An 18,187-nucleotide genomic window follows, 5' to 3' on the forward strand; every position below is an offset into this window, starting at 1 on the left:
GCACAAAGCGGAAGGTCATTAACATACTGCAACAGCACAGTCCCCTCAGGCGGAGTCCAAGCCTGCAGGACAGACTGGAATGCCTGGTTGTACATGTTTGGAGAATTCTGCGCACCCTTGGTGCCAGAACTTGTGTGAGGGTATATATATATATTGCCATATGTGTTTTTTATGCTTTTATACCTATATGCAAGTTTTATTCAATTCCAAATGAAAAAAACTTATATGTCGCCTTACATCAGATATTTCAAGAGAGATGTTCTAGAAATTCAGAGAAAACCACCGAACCAGACATGAAGGACGCATGTACTTGGCTGTTTTCCCAGAAGCCCATATCAAGATGTTCAAATGTACATAACTTTCAATGTCTTAGGCCGAAATCCGGACTTCTTAGAATTGAGTGGGTGATTCTTTGCACTGGAGTTAATTGAATACGTGATTTTCTGTACGTAAGCCAGAGGCGCCAGTATCAAGATAATGACTGTTATATGATTTTCACTGTCTCAGTCCGCAAATCCGGACTGCCCATATATGGTTATGAGCCCATCACCCCGTGTTGGTGAGGGGACAAAGGGTATAAGATCTCATGTAATCTGTAATAAAAGCACGTCGACGTCAGCCGAGAGCCATGTCCCGTGTGAGAAACTATACCAGACCTCTGTGTGGTGTCTATTCTTACGGCCGGCAACGGGGCAAGTGGGGTGGGCCCGATTGGTGTTGTATTTAGAATTTTAACCCTCATACTTGTCCAAGCATTTTTTTTATTTTTTTTTTTAGCTTTACATAAATGCCCTTTTGTCTGAAAAAGGGCCGGAGATTCAGACTGTCTCCACTCTGGCTTATTATCTATGACCTTAGGGATTTCAATAGACCTTCTACAAAGGCCATACTAAGTACATGTTTACCCATCTCTTCTATGCCCCTATATCCCAGATCTGACAAACGTTGTTGAAGGGGGGCATAGAATTGTTTTACACTTTCTTCCTTCTCTTTGTGTGATATTAGAAAGAGACAAGGAGGATTCTCTCAATTTTTTTTTTCTTTTTCCCCAATGTTTCAGACAAACTAAAAATATTTTACCACTTCTCAATTCTCTATGTTTAATTTTATCCCAATCTGTGCCACAATAGTCTTTCACATAATTTTAGATTATAGTTCCCGCTGCCTTCCCTGTTTTACATATACTCCTGCATCTCCTCCTTGTCCTCCTTCTCATGCTTCCACTCACTAGCCTAGGATCTAGTGAGCATAGGCATAACCGGTTTGCACCGAGGAGCTCCGCAAGCAGGGCAGCTCTCTCTCCAATCCGGGTTCTGTTGTCCACAATGCCAGCAGGTCCATCCCTCCAGTCCAATGTTTGACCTTGGAGTGGATGACTTGGCATAGGGTGGGGGAGGAGACGGTTGGAATTGAGATGAAGGAGGGGGTGAAGGTGGAAGAGGGAACTGACCCCACAATGAGAGAACATTATATACCTGTGCTTTGAATTCTTTTCTCATTTCATTTTTAGCTATTGAACAGTATATATATATTTAATATAATACAACATACGGGCCTTTTTCCTGTGCAGCCAAATATAAGCAATTCTCAATTCACATTTCTTTGCAAAGACAAGTAGGCCCTCTAGTCTAAAGCCCAGTACTCCACCCTTTGCCTATAGAACACAGAAACTTCTCCAGACAAATAGCAGAGTTGTATAACAGGTTCCACTGCCTGTAAGCATCTTCTATTGTGCAAATAACCTGGGCTGACTATTCGAAATGAACTTAGAGTGTAATATACCTGCCCCACCTTACAAAAACTGCAAATTCACACTCACTAAGGGGGGTTTTATTCATTCCTATACAGACTGATAATATGTGAAGTAGAAATTGGGATTGTACTTACTGTACACCAGACTTCCAATAATGAGTGAATTATGTATAGATAAGAAAAACTCTTAGTACCGCGGTTTTTACACAATTCGCTCAGAATAGGCTACCCAATGACAAACACAATACAACTTATGCCCATTTCTACCCACATACTGATATTCACCACACTGCGACCACTCAGCGGCCAATATATTATAGGGGGCTTTATTCCACCCTGGCATAATTAACAATTCATCTGACACTTCTTTGTTCTTAGCTACCGACATTTTCGTACTATTGCGGATTTTCTTAAAAGGCGACATTGTCACACTATGCCAGATTATCACAAGAAATTCTTCAACTATCAGTTTATCAAAATTTTCCTTTAAAACAAACTAGTGTATTACTCTCTGCGTAATCCTGTTCACAGCGCTATTAATGTATTGCTGCAAGGAGCAAGACTTAGTTCAAATTACGCTTTAAAGAGAGTTAGACACTATAAAAGGTTCATACTGTAGTTGATTGGGACCCTAATAAGTGGGATGGGGACCAATATTCATTTGCCAATTTCTTTAGCTATCTTTCACACCTTATCCTCTTTACCAGCTGTATTGCCCATGGCTGGCGGCTTATGTACACCAAGAGGCTTATTATTTTTATTCTTTCACACACATAAAACAATTGTTTGTTTCACTATTTTCTGTGCAGTCTTTTACACCTTATCCTCTTTACCAGCAGTATGGCCAATGGCTGGCGGCTTATGTATACCAAGAGGCTTATTATTTTTATTATTATTTTCTTTGTACACTCTTCAAATAAAATACTGTTGTTAATTGAAAATGAATTACACTTTAAATAGAACTTTTGTTATTAATTTGACTAAAGTACTTATCAGGTGTTTCAAGTACACAATTATCTCATATTAATATCTTAATTCAATAATATTCAAATTAACACAACTCAATATTTTTGAATTCCACGAATCTGTATATACATATATACACTGTGGTAATCCTGGGCTATTATCTCACACAACTAGTCTCAGGAATAAAATTAGATGCCCCTCCTTTGGTCACTCCATTTGTTCAAGTGAGAGACTTAACATGGAGTCTAAGAGTGACCTTCACTCTATACATTACCACAATATACATATATATACACCAACATCCACTTAAAATGGAGACACACTTCTCACCTAGGCTGGACTGTGTGGAGGGGGGAGCAAGACCTGTTCCTATTGTTCTTCCCTCCCATCTCCTTACATCACCTAGCTCCACCCCCTGTGGTCTGGCTCAGCATTTGGTCATTTTTGCTTCATTTTGTTTCTGGTTACCGGACAGTATACACCATATAACACAGTCTCTCATACAGGTCCTTCCATTTATACACACACATAAAGACAAAAACATTTGCATGTCAGTTACTACTTTTTAAGTGTCAGTACTTCCTCACTTGTCTAAAAGTGTCGGTACTTCCCAACCCTGCTTATTTCCCCCCGTCTCAACTTCTTCTCTTATACCTATAAGAGGCTCCCATCAGGGATTTTATCCCCTGAAAATTTTAGGCTTCCCTGGTACAATTTATACCATGCCTTCCAGAGATCGGCAAGAGGGTTTAATATTCTGTACTTCCTCACCCTGCATATTTTACCTCGTCTCTACTACTTCTCTTATGTTTATAAGAGGATCCCATCAGGGGTTTTATCCCCTGAATACTTTAGGCTTCCCTGGTATAACCTATACCATGCCTTCCAGAGATTGGCAATAGGGTATCATATTCTGTACACTGACCATGCAAAGTAACAGATAAAGACAATAACAGTTAAACACCCGCACAGCATATTCAGCCCACCATATGGATTCTTAAAAGCTTGAAGATTTATAAGAGGCATGCACTTCTTACCCCTCGGACAGGAAAGGAGCAGCCAGGAAGCACGGATAGATTGTGGCAAGATAAAACCTTACCTTACTGCGCAGTTTTTGTCAATCCGTGGTTCCGAGTGGCTCCTTATCCCATCTGGGTCCGGGGGGGTTCGAGGTGTAGGTGGTCCTCTTGTTCCATCAAGCCCCGCGTTCGGGCGCCAATTAATGTTAGGGATAAATCCATGTTACGTTAATATGCTGTGGGGCTTCAAATCAGAGGTGGTTATGGCGGCCACCGTGAGAAAGCAATAGACACAGGCATCACGATCGTGTCTTAAGGCATTCTGAGTTTATTGTGTACATTGCCTTATTCTTATACAAAAATAAGTAGGCGTATCCAAGTGTCGTCCGAATCAAAGGCTAGTGTTACAGAGGTTGAACTGCTATACAAAGGTCGACCTGCTTTACTGGTTAAACATAGACTTCTTGTCTGGTGTCTTGATCCCAATCTACATTTCAATCATATGCCCTACCTAGACAGCAGTTAAAAACAAAGCATTCCACACAAGCTTTTGATCAGTGTAACGAGATAAACAAGATCTTGGAGACATGATGGACATTTAAGATTACACCTCTACTTAATGTAATTAAGTACTAACCTAAATGTACAAGCATTTAATGTATACAATTCAGGCCTAAAAGCCTCCGGAAACGTATATCACAGATGGATGAAATGTATACATATATAAGTTTTCATGTTCATAACCCTCACAGCTGTATAGCTGCAGTTGCCCCCATTATGCTACAGTCCACCTGCAGTAGCTCCTCGTACTCTGCTATCTACCTGCAGTTGCCCCCCCGTACTCCGCAGTCTACATCCATTTGCTCCCCGTTCTCTGCTATCTACCTGCAGTTGCCCACCTGTACTCTGTTATCTACCTGCAGTTATTCCCCGTACTTCGCAGTCTCCCTGCAGTTGCCCCCGTACTCTGCTGTCTACATGCAGTTATTCCCCGTACTCCGCCGTCTACCTGCAGTTGCCCTCCTGTACTCTGCTATCTACCTGCAGTTATTCCCCGTACTCCGCTGTCTACCTGCATTTACCCCCCCTGTACTCCGCTATCTACCTGCAGTTATTCCCCGTACTCCGCAGCCTACATCCATTTGCTCCCTGTACTCTGCTATCTACACGCAGTTATTCCCCGTACTCCGCAGTCTACCTGCAGTTATTCCTCGTACTCCGCTGTCTACCTGCAGTTATTCCCTGTACTCCGCAGTCTACATCCATTTGCTCCCCATACTCCGCAGTCTACCTGCAGTTGCCCCCCCGTACTCTGCAGTCTACCTGCAGTTGCCCCCTCCCCCCCGTACTCTGCTGTCTACCTGCAGTTGCCCCCCCCGTACTCTGCTGTCTACCTGCAGTTGCCCCCCCCGTACTCCGCAGTCTACATCCATTTGCTCCCTGTACTCTGCTATCTACCTGCAGTTATTCCCCGTACTCCGCTCTCTACCTGCAGTTGCTCCCCGTATTCTGCTATCTACCTGCAGTTATTCCCCGTACTCCGCAGTCTACCTGAAGTTATTCCCCGTACTCGGCAGTCTACATCCATTTGCTCCCTGTACTCTGCAGTCTACATTCATTTGCTCCCTGTACTCTGCTATCTACCTGCAGTTATTGCCTGTACTCCGCTATCTACCTGCAGTTATTCCCCGTACTCGGCAGTCTACATCCATTTGCTCCCTGTACTCCGATATCTACCTGCAGTTATTCCCCGTACTCCGCAGTCTACATCCATTTGCTCCCTGTACTCCGCTATCTACCTGCAGTTATTCCCCGTACTCCGCAGTCTACCTGCAGTTATTCCCCGTACTCCGCTATCTACCTGCAGTTATTCCCCGTACTCGGCAGTCTACATCCATTTGCTCCCTGTACTCCGATATCTACCTGCAGTTATTCCCCGTACTCCGCAGTCTACATCCATTTGCTCCCTGTACTCCGCTATCTACCTGCAGTTATTCCCCGTACTCCGCAGTCTACCTGCAGTTATTCCCCGTACTCCGCAGTCTACATCCATTTGCTCCCTGTACTCCGCTATCTACCTGCAGTTATTCCCCGTACTCGGCAGTCTAAATCCATTTGCTCCCCGTACTCCGCAGTCTACATCCATTTGCTCCCTGTACTCCGCAGTCTACCTGCAGTTATTCCCCGTACTCCGCTATCTACATTCATTTGCTCCCTGTACTCCGCAGTCTACCTGCAGTTATTCCCCGTACTCCGCAGTCTACCTGCAATTATTCCCCGTACTCCGCAGTCTACATCCATTTACTCCCTGTACTCTGCTATCTACCTGCAGTTATTCCCTGTACTCCGCAGTCTACCTGCAGTTATTCCCTGTACTCCGCAGTCTACCTGCAGTTATTCCCCGTACTCCGCAGTCTACCTGCAGTTATTCCCCGTACTCCGCAGTCTACCTGCAGTTATTCCCCGTACTCCGCAGTCTACATCCATTTGCTCCCTGTACTCCGCTATCTACCTGCAGTTATTCCCCGTACTCCGCAGTCTACATCCATTTGCTCCCTGTACTCCGCAGTCTACCTGCAGTTATTCCCCGTACTCCGCTATCTACATCCATTTGCTCCCTGTACGCCACTATCTACCTGCAGTTATTCCCCGTACTCCGCAGTCTACATCCATTTGCTCCCTGTACTCTGCTATCTACCTGCAGTTATTCCCTGTACTCCGCAGTCTACCTGCAGTTATTCCCCGTACTCCGCAGTCTACATCCATTTGCTTCCTGTACTCCGCAGTCTACCTGCAGTTATTCCCCGTACTCCGCAGTCTACCTGCAGTTATTCCCCGTACTCCGCAGTCTACATCCATTTACTCCCTGTACTCCGCTATCTACCTGCAGTTATTCCCCGTACTCCGCAGTCTACATCCATTTACTCCCCGTACTCCGCAGTCTACATCCATTTGCTCCCTGTACTCCGCTATCTACCTGCAGTTATTCCCCGTACTCCGCAGTCTACCTGCAGTTATTCCCTGTACTCCGCAGTCTACCTGCAGTTATTCCCCGTACTCCGCTCTCTACCTGCAGTTGCTCCCCGTATTCTGCTATCTACCTGCAGTTATTCCCTGTACTCCGCAGTTTACCTGAAGTTATTCCCCGTACTCGGCAGTCTACATCCATTTACTCCCTGTACTCCGCTATCTACCTGCAGTTATTCCCCGTACTCCGCAGTCTACATCCATTTACTCCCCGTACTCCGCAGTCTACATCCATTTGCTCCCTGTACTCCGCTATCTACCTGCAGTTATTCCCCGTACTCCGCAGTCTACCTGCAGTTATTCCCTGTACTCCGCAGTCTACCTGCAGTTATTCCCCGTACTCCGCTCTCTACCTGCAGTTGCTCCCCGTATTCTGCTATCTACCTGCAGTTATTCCCTGTACTCCGCAGTTTACCTGAAGTTATTCCCCGTACTCGGCAGTCTACATCCATTTGCTCCCTGTACTCCGCAGTCTACATTAATTTGCTCCCTGTACTCTGCTATCTACCTGCAGTTATTCCCCGTACTCTGCTATCTACCTGCAGTTATTGCCTGTACTCCGCTATCTACCTGCAGTTATTCCCCGTACTCGGCAGTCTACATCCATTTGATCCCTGTACTCCGATATCTACCTGCAGTTATTCCCCGTACTCCGCAGTCTACCTGCAGTTATTCCCTGTACTCCGCAGTCTACCTGCAGTTATTCCCCGTACTCCGCAGTCTACCTGCAGTTATTCCCCGTACTCCACAGTCTACATCCATTTACTTCCTGTACTCCGCTATCTACCTGCAGTTATTCCCCGTACTCCGCAGTCTACCTGCAGTTATTCCCCGTACTCCGCAGTCTACCTGCAGTTATTCCCCGTACTCCGCAGTCTACATCCATTTGCTCCCTGTACTCCGCTATCTACCTGCAGTTATTCCCCGTACTCGGCAGTCTAAATCCATTTGCTCCCCGTACTCCGCAGTCTACATCCATTTGCTCCCTGTACTCCGCAGTCTACCTGCAGTTATTCCCCGTACTCCGCTATCTACCTGCAGTTATTCCCCGTACTCCGCAGTCTACATCCATTTACTCCCTGTACTCTGCTATCTACCTGCAGTTATTCCCTGTACTCCGCAGTCTACCTGCAGTTATTCCCCGTACTCCGCAGTCTACATCCATTTGCTCCCCGTACTCCGCAGTCTACCTGCAGTTATTCCCTGTACTCCGCTGTCTACCTGCAGTTATTCCCTGTACTCCGCAGTCTACCTGCAGTTATTCCCTGTACTCCGCAGTCTACCTGCAGTTATTCCCCGTACTCCGCAGTCTACCTGCAGTTATTCCCTGTACTCCGCTGTCTACCTGCAGTTATTCCCTGTACTCCGCAGTCTACCTGCAGTTATTCCCTGTACTCCGCAGTCTACCTGCAGTTATTCCCCGTACTCCGCAGTCTACCTGCAGTTATTCCCTGTACTCCGCAGTCTACATCCATTTGCTCCCTGTACGCCGCTATCTACCTGCAGTTATTCCCCGTACTCCGCAGTCTACATCCATTTACTCCCTGTACTCCGCTATCTACCTGCAGTTATTCCCCGTACTCCGCAGTCTACCTGCAGTTATTCCCCGTACTCCACAGTCTACATCCATTTACTCCCTGTACTCCGCTATCTACCTGCAGTTATTCCCCGTACTCCGCAGTCTACCTGCAGTTATTCCCTGTACTCCGCTATCTACCTGCAGTTATTCCCTGTACTCCACAGTCTACCTGCAGTTATTCCCCGTACTCCACAGTGTATCTGCATTTGCCCCCCCGTACTCCGCAGTCTACATTCATTTGCTACCTGTACTCCACAGCATTAATTATATTATATACAATCTGATTTTATCTGACCCCAATGAAAACGTTCGAGACATTTCGGATGCTTTTGTACAGTTTATTGCTGGATTACCAGGGGTTCCGGATCATCAGGTTTCAAGATAAAAGAATTCCTCTGCCTTTTGACAACTATAGATCTGTAGAGAGCAGCTGGGTATTAGGGGGAGGGGCTTAGAGTCCGTTATTATTAATAACGAGTTTTTGGTCTCATAAACATAAATACAGAGATAAAAATGTAGCTAAGAACACCAAGGACCACGGCGATTAAATTGAGGGTCCGAGCCGTTGAGGAGTACGATCTGGCGGAGTTTAAGTCCTGCCTGGCATTGGCGTCTTGTGTCTGAAAAACGAAGAAGAGGAAATACAGATGAGTGTTACTACAACAGCATATGAAGACCCTGATATCACTGAACTAGAGGGCGCTACTGAGCAGAAATCCGGAAGGACCAGCATGGGATCACATGACACCTCCCAGACAAATGGGGTTTTCTGATTTTATGCAAATAATATAAAGTTTTGCAACTTCCTAATAAACTTTAGGGTGATTTATTATAAGAGATCTTTAAAGTCCCTTGTGCCTGAGGAGACATTGCCGTTATTTGTGCCAAATTTACCGCGGTCGTGTGTTGATAATAAATTAGCCATTTCTTTAAATATTTTAGAGATGTGGAGTCAATTTTTACATGTCCCACCTACTAGAGTCAGATTGCTACAAAGTTAACTGCCTTTTAAAAATTGCTATTCTAAAATGTGTCTGAAAACCGCACTCCGCTCAAACCCCGCCTACTTTTCTAGACACTTGCAAATTTTTGAGAAAAAACGCAAATTTGTATTTTATTGATGATAGAAAACTGCTGCAAAATTTCCCCCTTTGTGTTTCTATTCTTCACCATGTTCAAGATTTTGCTTGCTGTCGGTGAACAAAAACATTTATGTTCACATCCAATTCACATGGGCGTATTTTCGCGCACAATACGCAGAGAATAGAAAACATTGATTCAATGGGTTCGTTCACATGCGTACATTTTCCAGAACATTTCCGTAAACCAGCATGCTCTATTTTCCTACGCATTTGCATACTAAGTGCTCCATAGAAGTCAATGGGGATGCATAAATGAGCTCTAAATAGGAGATGCGTGAAACACAGGAAGAAGAACACATCTGGAACTCAGACTTATTAGCCATCTCAATGGGTACGTATTTGTTTGCCGCACACAAATAAAGGCACAAAAAGTAAAGTAAAATACGCCGATGTGCGCACAAAGAAATATCGTCAGCCTGCAAATACCCTGCACACTAGCGTGCAAATACAGTGGTTGGCGGCTCCGATGGTGTGAAGATAGAAGTAGCGGATTTCCCTTGTGTGTAGCCGGCCCTATACACAATCCTCTAATGGAGGATGAGAAACCGCGGCTTAGGGCTCATTCACACTGAATTATGCGTGCAATATTCGCACGTAACACGCAGTGAATAGAACCCATTGTTTTGAATTGCTACGTTCACATACGCATATTTTGCGCACACATTTTGTTCGCAAAACAAATACCCCGCATGCTCTATTTTCCTGCTCATTTGCACACATTGAAATAGTTACTTTGATTGCCCGTTTCCATGAATAGGAGGATGGTTTCAAGTTTTTTGCAAATGCGCACAACTTGCATGTGCAAAAAGTACAGTAAAACACATGCACATGCAAATGCGCAACTCCCATTGTGCAAATACACGGCGCAAGTGCGCATACGCCCGTGTGACACCTACCTTACTACCTGGCCTAAAGTAACACTAACCTAATATTTTTCACAGCTGCTGCTTTGTTACCATTGAATCCGAGGAGCAGCAGCACAATTCTCTTGCCTGTACTGATAGTTTGTTACAATGTACTAAGGGTGCGGATAAGTCTTTGGCTTTGTGTTCTTTTTTTGTTTCTATGGTAACGAATGTTACATCACATGAAAGCCTTATGTGTCTAATATAGGTTTTCAAAATGCTGTGTTTGTAGCTTACGGCAACAGTGATCTCGGCACGCGGGAAAACACAATGGCGGAGTCTAAGGCGATCTTCGCAGCAAATGAGAGCAGAGGAGGGATAAAATTCTTGTTTCTGCAAGGAAAGTCCGCGAAGGATATTCATGGTGATCTGTGGCAGACATTGGGGGATCAATGCCCTTCATATTCTACAGGTAAGAACTGACGGGCCACTTCAGCCCCAAAGATCAGGAACGTCCTGGACAACCGAGAGAGGAGGTTGTTCCATCGATGCTGTGCACAACCTCATACTGGAGAATCGGCCAATTTGCAGGAATAGCCGATATCATGGGGATTTCTGGTGAACGTGTTTGTGTAAATATCCATAAAAATTTGAACATGAAGAAGCTATCTGCAAAGGGGGTCCCCAAATGTTTGACAACAGATCAGAAAAGCATCGAGGGAAAACTTCCCAGTCCATTTGTCAGCGTTTCCTGACTGATAAGAACTTCCTGGATCGACTGGTCACTATGGAGGAGACCTGGATTTATTTGTATGACCCTGAAACCAAGGAGCAGTCAGAAGAGTGGAGGCAAAGTGGTTCTCTTCGCCCAAAGAAGTTCAGCCACTAAGGTGATAGCGTCTGTGTTCTGAGATAAGGAGGGCGTGCTGCTAGTGGTCTACCTTCACAATGGTTCCACCATCAATGCAAGGTATTACACTGAACTTTTGGACCAATTGAAGGCAGCTCTGAAGGCCAAAAGGCGCGGCAAGCTGTCCAAAGGAATCTTGTTCAAGACAACGCCTCCGCTCACATGGCACAAGCGACCACGGCAAAACTGGTGGAGCTAGGCTTCCAGCTAGTTGACCACCCACCTTATTCACCAGATCTAGCTCCCTCTGACTATCATTTGTTTCCAAACCTGAAGAAACAACCCAAGGGGACCAAATTTCACACCATTTCTGATGCCATGGCTGCTACGGATGACTGGTTTGATGCACAGCTGAAATCCTTCTTTTTGCAAGGCTCACAGAACTTGGAATACCGATGTAAGAAGTGTGTTGGCATCAGTGGAGAGTATGTGGAGTAAATGTAGAGTTTCATCTTCCTATCTCGTTGCTTTCTGGGTAAAGCCAAAGACTTATTAGCAGCCCCTCTTATCAGTCTGAAGTCCCAGGGTGTTTATGTCACAGAGGGTCGTCTAGACTGGATGCTATTGTAACCACAACTGTGAGAAGTATTAGATTCTGTCTCCTGTATATATAACTCTATATAGACTGCTGTTAATGCCCCCCCCACTCCTTTTTACTTCTATGGGGAAGCTACAAAACTTGGACATCAATAAAACAATACAAAGGCAATTAGTGTGATGCCCCCTACAATCTGATGCCCTAGGCATGTGCCTATACGAACCCATTGTCCGTTGCCCCACATTGCCAATAGCAGCTGCATACAAGACTCATCATTACCTTGCAAGAGAAGATTAAGGCCGCCACTCCGATGGGTAGACAGCAACACAGCAGACTCACTATAGACCAGCACATATAGTCGTCGTATGTTGGCCCAAGACCTGCTCCCATCACTGGAGGCACTGTAACCACAGGAACTGCATATTGGACTGGTTGGTAGACTACAGGCTGAGGTCCAGGGGCAACTTGGTTTGGATAATACTGCGGAGGATAGGCAGGAACGGTGGCAACTTCGGCATAATTTGGCGGAGGTTGTTGGGTTGGATCCGGCATATAAGGAGGAATCGATTCTGGGATGTCGGGATTCTTCGATGTGGGATCTACTTCCATGCTTCAGATAGGACTTTGTCAGAAGAACAGCAAAGAAACAACGGCGCTCCTCGGTGGACAGATTGTTTAAGGATAATATTGCAGAGTTATGAAGTAGCGCCTTAATAAATGATGTCATCGGCAGGAGATTGCACAGCGACCACATCCTGACATCAACATTAACGGAGCATTCATTGTGACATAATTGCATCAGTGTTATTACAAAAACAAGAAAAAATGGCCCAACATTTCTTCTGGTCTACGATGGGTTAACCTGGAAGCAGGGGCAGAGTTATCTGGCGCTCGTGGGACATATACCCCAGGGGTGGAGAGACAGAGTGGTATTGTTACCCTGCGAACAGAACACTTTGTGGCATTTTGGCCTGAGAAGATGCTGAAACTTCCCAAGAAAATCTGTAATGGCTTTTAGGGCTCAGTCACATGGGCGCCGATCCGCCCGTGTTTCTGTACGATAAGACGGCCGCACTGCAGGTGCGGACGGCTCTCCGCACTGCCTGGAAGATAGAACACATGGCCGGCAATGGAGTCGGTCATGCGGAGATTTGTGTGACTGAGCCCTTACTCTGTTGCAATTTGCTTCACATTCTCTAGGTGGCGCTGTGTGTTCACAAACTGATCCATACAGAGCTTGAAGCATCCATCAATAGATAAGAGTGCTCTGGTAAGTCAGTACAATATATTATGTTGACAGAAGTATTGGGACACATAGAAGGTGATGAAATTGGATTTTATTCACATTTTTCAGTCTGGTATTGGCTGCCTTTGGCCTCAATGACTGCAGTAACCCTTCTCGTCCGCTTTCCATCAAATTCCCATAGATAAATCGAGGCATTTGCCTCTATTCCTCAAGGGGAGCTTCAGATAGTGATGTGGGGGATGATGGGTGTGTTGGGTGTGCACGGATACGGGGTTCTAGTCGTCCCAAAGATGCTTGATGTGATTGAGATCTGGACTTTGGGCCGGTCAATGAAGTTTGCAGATGTTTTGCTCCTCCAACCAAACTCGGTCATGTTGGTAGAGACATGGAGCTGTACCAGAATATTGCCACAGGGTAAGCAATGCCACATTCTCCGGAATGTCTCTGTACCCATTGATGTTGACTGTGGATTTCACTATAACAAATGGTCCTAGTCCTTCCCAGCAGATACACGCCAACACCATAACAGAACCCTCTCCAAATTTCACTGTTGGGTCGATGCAGTTACGTCGAATCAACTCTCCAGACAACCTCCACACCCAAGTTCGGCCATCCAATCAGAAGATGGTGTACTGTCCATTCAGCTGTCCACTACACTTGCTTCCACTCATTCACAATCCAAGAACATCGCTCCAAGCATCAACGCAGGCACCTCTGTAACAATCAGGTGCAGATTCAGAGCCTTGGTCAGGGGAAGCCGGAGGTCGGTACACAGGTTGCAGCTATTTGTAGAAGGAGTATCAGGAAGAAAAGGAGCTTCACTACAGGCTGGAAACTCAATAATCACACAAGGATGGGAGGTGCTAGGTCAGGTTATATAGGGTAGCTAATCAGGAGCAAGGAAGAGGGACAAGGTTTTGCAGGGGAGCTGTCCAACATGCTGGATAGCTCCCTTGGGAGAGCCAACACCCAGAGCACAGGAGGTCCTGGGTTCGAGGCTAGAGGTGAGCGAGCATACTCGATAAGGCAAACTACTCAAGCGAGTAGTGCCTTATTCGAGTACCTGCCCGCTTGTCTCTAAAGATTCGGGTGCCGGTAGGGAGCGAGGAGAGCGGGGAGGAATGGAGTGGAGATCTCTCTCCCTCTCTCTCCCCCCCACTGTTCCCTGCTCACCGCCGCAACTCACCTGTCACCCGCGCCGGCAGCCAAATCTTTAGTAGTTTGCCTTATTGAGTATGCTTGCTCACCTCTATTTGAGTCCTAACATGGTGCATTCACTGTTGTGATGTTTGCAGTCGCTTATCCATGGTAACACCTCTCATGCAGATCCATATGGAGGGTTCTGGTGCCATATGGATGTTCCAGTGGCCCTTGAGACCTCCTGAACGAAGGTAGATGATGTGTGTGATGCCTTTACAGCTCGTACAAGGCTTTGCTGTCTGCGTTCTGTCAGTTTACGAGGCCTCCCTGATCGTTGTACAGGAAAACGAAAATCAGGTTGGCAATCTTGGATGTACCCAGCAATGGCAGTGTTTATGTAGAATAATTCTATATCCAATCTGGTAGATGGTGATCATAAATGAACTGCTATGATATACACTATGTTGGCTAAAGTATTAATGGTTTCTGTACCATGAGTGGGGGTGCTAAGCTGGGCACAGACATGACAATGTACTTTTGCTTACTTTTTAAAAATATCTCCTATTCCTTCCCTTATTAACCATAGACTTCCTTAATCTGCCCCTCAGTCTGACCGTTCAAAGAAAACTGTAAAAACAATCACAGAAAATGGCCGTATACTTACTGACTAAGAAGGGCAGAGAACTGCGTCCCCTCAACATGCAGGTAGCAGAAATACCAAATGAGGGAGCCAATTACACCTGTGAGGGACACTGATAAAACAGCCACTCACACAACCTCTTAATATAGAGAGGGGTAGCTGCTTGGTGTATACTCCCACACAGAGTAGATACAAAGTGGCAGACCTGCTGATACATATAGTGCACCATGCAGACCAGCAACCTATTAATGACGCCATAATAAGTCAGCGGGTTGCCCTGCACTTCAAAAAGTAAACCACATTGGTACTGCCACCAGGGCTCCCCCTGGTGTTTTAAAGCCACACTGCATGTGAATAATAGCTAATAAATGCAAGGCATTAGTTGGATTTTTGGCCAAGATACATGAGCTTACTAACCTCATCAAGGTTCCTTGCGTATAGTGAGTCCCTACACTAATATAAATACATCACAGAAGGGAAAACATAAAAACAATCACAGAAAATAGCCATATACTAAGGAGGGCAGAGAAATGCAACCCTCAACATGCAGGTAGCAAAAATACCAAATGAGCGAGTATATACCAAGCAGCTACCCCCCTCTATATTAAGAGGCTGTGTGAGTGGCTGTTTCATCAGTGTCCCTCACAGGTGTAATTGGCTCCCTCATTTGGTATTTTTGCTACCTGCATGTTGAGGGGATGCAGTTCTCTGCCCTCCTTAGTCAGTAAGTATATAGCCATTCATAGAAAACTGCCTCTGCCCTATCCCTCCTCTCCCTATCCTGTCCCTCCTCTCCCTATCCTGTCTCAGGTCACCTAAGATGTTCCTACATACGGGATCCACAGATTTTCTGCTCCACCAAGATTGGGCACCGTGCACTCCAGATGTGGAACCTGACCACTAGACTAACTAGAAATAAATAGTTTAACAAAAGCCTCTGGGCATCATAAATCATACATAAGGGGTAGATAATACCTATTTAATATAACCCACACATATAGCAGAACGTCCCTCCTATAATATATATCAAACAGAAGAAAAACAAACTGGACTGTAGGATTTATAAATATATATATTTATTAAGTATAGAAAAGTCATACATCCAAGAAGAAAAACCACAGAAATACACACAAGAAAATAATACACAAAATCACTAAATGTGACTCTGGGGAGACTTATAATATTAACAGGTATTTAACCCCTTCATGACGCGGCCCCTTTTTTTCCCATTTTCATTCCCCCCCCCCTCCTTAAAAAAAATCATAACTCCTTTATTTATCCACAACGTCGCTGTATGAGGGCTTGTTTTTTGCGGGGCAAGTTGTATTTTTCACTGGTGCTATGTAATGCACCATATAATCTACTTTAAAAAAAAATTCTAAGTGGAGTAAAATGAAAAAAAAAAACAAAACACATTCCACCATCTTTCAGTGCATCTTGTTTCTACGGTGCACAAAGTGCAACAAAAACAACATGATAACTTTATTCTATAGGTCAGTATGATTACTATGATACCAAACTTGTATAGGTTTTTTTTTACTATACTACTCTTTTTTTTTTTCCAAGACATTTAATTTTTTTCAATTATTTTCTGCGGTCATTTTGTGCGCGCAATAGCTTTTTTATTTTTCCGTCGACATAGTTGAGCAAGAGCTCATTTTTAGCAAGAGGTCCTGTAGTTTTCGTTAGTATCAATTTAGAATACATACGACTTTTTGATCGCTTTTATTGCGTTTTTTTTCTGGGAGACAGGGTGACTGAAAAAGTGCATTTCTGTCATTCTTTATTTATTTTTCTGGACGACATTTACCATGTGGGGTAAATAATATGCTGCTTTGATAGATCGGACGTTTACGGACGCGGCGGTACCAAATATGTATTTTTATTTTATGATTTAGACTTTTTAATTATAGATATTGCAAAAGGGGGGTGATTTAAACCTTTATTGCTCTTTTACTTTACTTTTAAGTCCTGCTGGGGGACTACAACATGCGATGCTTTGATCGCTCCTGCAATATGACATAACTCTACAGCATTATGTCATACTGCATTCTGACAGGCAGCCTATCAAGCCACCCCATGGGGATGGCTTGATAGGCAGTTTCTCAAGGCAACCCTGGGAGGGGGAGGGGGGGTGCGGGACCCCCGAACAGGCTCGCACAGAAATAGGACATACTGCAATTTGTTTAACGCACAAGTTTTCGCGCGGACATATAGTGGCTGTCTGCATAGGATTGCATTATCTAAGGCAATCCTATGGCAGCGAGCACGGCTGGAAATTCTGCAGGAAATCCTGCCACGGAATTTCCGCCCGCGTGCCTTTGGCCATAATGTGCAGCGGTCCGTGCTACAAAGGCCTCTGAATGCTTCATAAGTCCACTCCACATAGGAGAGGTCTGCCAGCCGAGGCCAGCCTACAGTGACCCCTACCTATTGGAATACCTCTGTATTAAAGGGCTACTGAAGCAAGAAATGCTGATGGGGACAGCCTCAATGAGAGGCCTGCACTTCAGATTACTCCTTACATGCAGTCTCCCGTGAAAGCAGCACCAAGCCCTAAAACTTCAAGAGGACCCGGGTTGAATTCAATAAATGCAACCCTCCCTCCAGGTCCCAATTTAGGTAGTCCTTGAGCATCAAGGGCTTCTGGAAATGGGTAAATAGGACTCTATCATTGAGGAGCCTCCTCATCAGAGTCTGATCTCCCACATCACCAGACCCCACCGGTATATCACCTTCAGAGCCAAGGTAAACCAGGAGATATCCATGCTGCATGCGAAAGTCCTTCAATCAACCTCTTGTTTCCCATTCCTGGAAGAAGGGACAACACCATTCCCTGCAGGAGTATATCCACAGAGGAGTCCTCTCTTGGCAGGGGTTATATTAAGACAGGGTTGACCATAGATAACACCTTGTGCAGTTCGTAACATCTCTCCTGATTAGGTTCAACCTATTCCCCCACAACATTAGGAAGAACAGGTTGTACACCCAGGTCCAGAGGGGCTCTGGCAAAATGTATACACTGCTTAGGTAAATGAATAAAGGAAGCAGGTATATTTTCATCAGGCTAACTCTTTCCCGAAGGCACCATCCAGTCTCTCTACCCAATTTTGCGCCGGGTAATCCCCCTGGCCAAATTTGACGCTGAGAGTGTGTGCGCGTCGGAAAGGGTGTCCGGGAGATCAAACGTAGGATCCCCCCTTCCTAACCGGAGACTTTCACACTTATCCCAGTTGACCCCGGATCCGGAGTAGTGGTCCACCTCCAACACCACAAATACTGCCTCCCCTCTCGAGCACACGAAGAGCACATCATCAGTGAACACTACCACCCTCAGAGTGTCCCCCGGCGCTGACCGGTGCATTCTAACCCCCACTATAGGT

The sequence above is a fragment of the Eleutherodactylus coqui genome, chromosome 6, assembly GCF_035609145.1.
Source record: "Eleutherodactylus coqui strain aEleCoq1 chromosome 6, aEleCoq1.hap1, whole genome shotgun sequence".
NCBI classification, from domain to species: domain Eukaryota; kingdom Metazoa; phylum Chordata; class Amphibia; order Anura; family Eleutherodactylidae; genus Eleutherodactylus; species Eleutherodactylus coqui.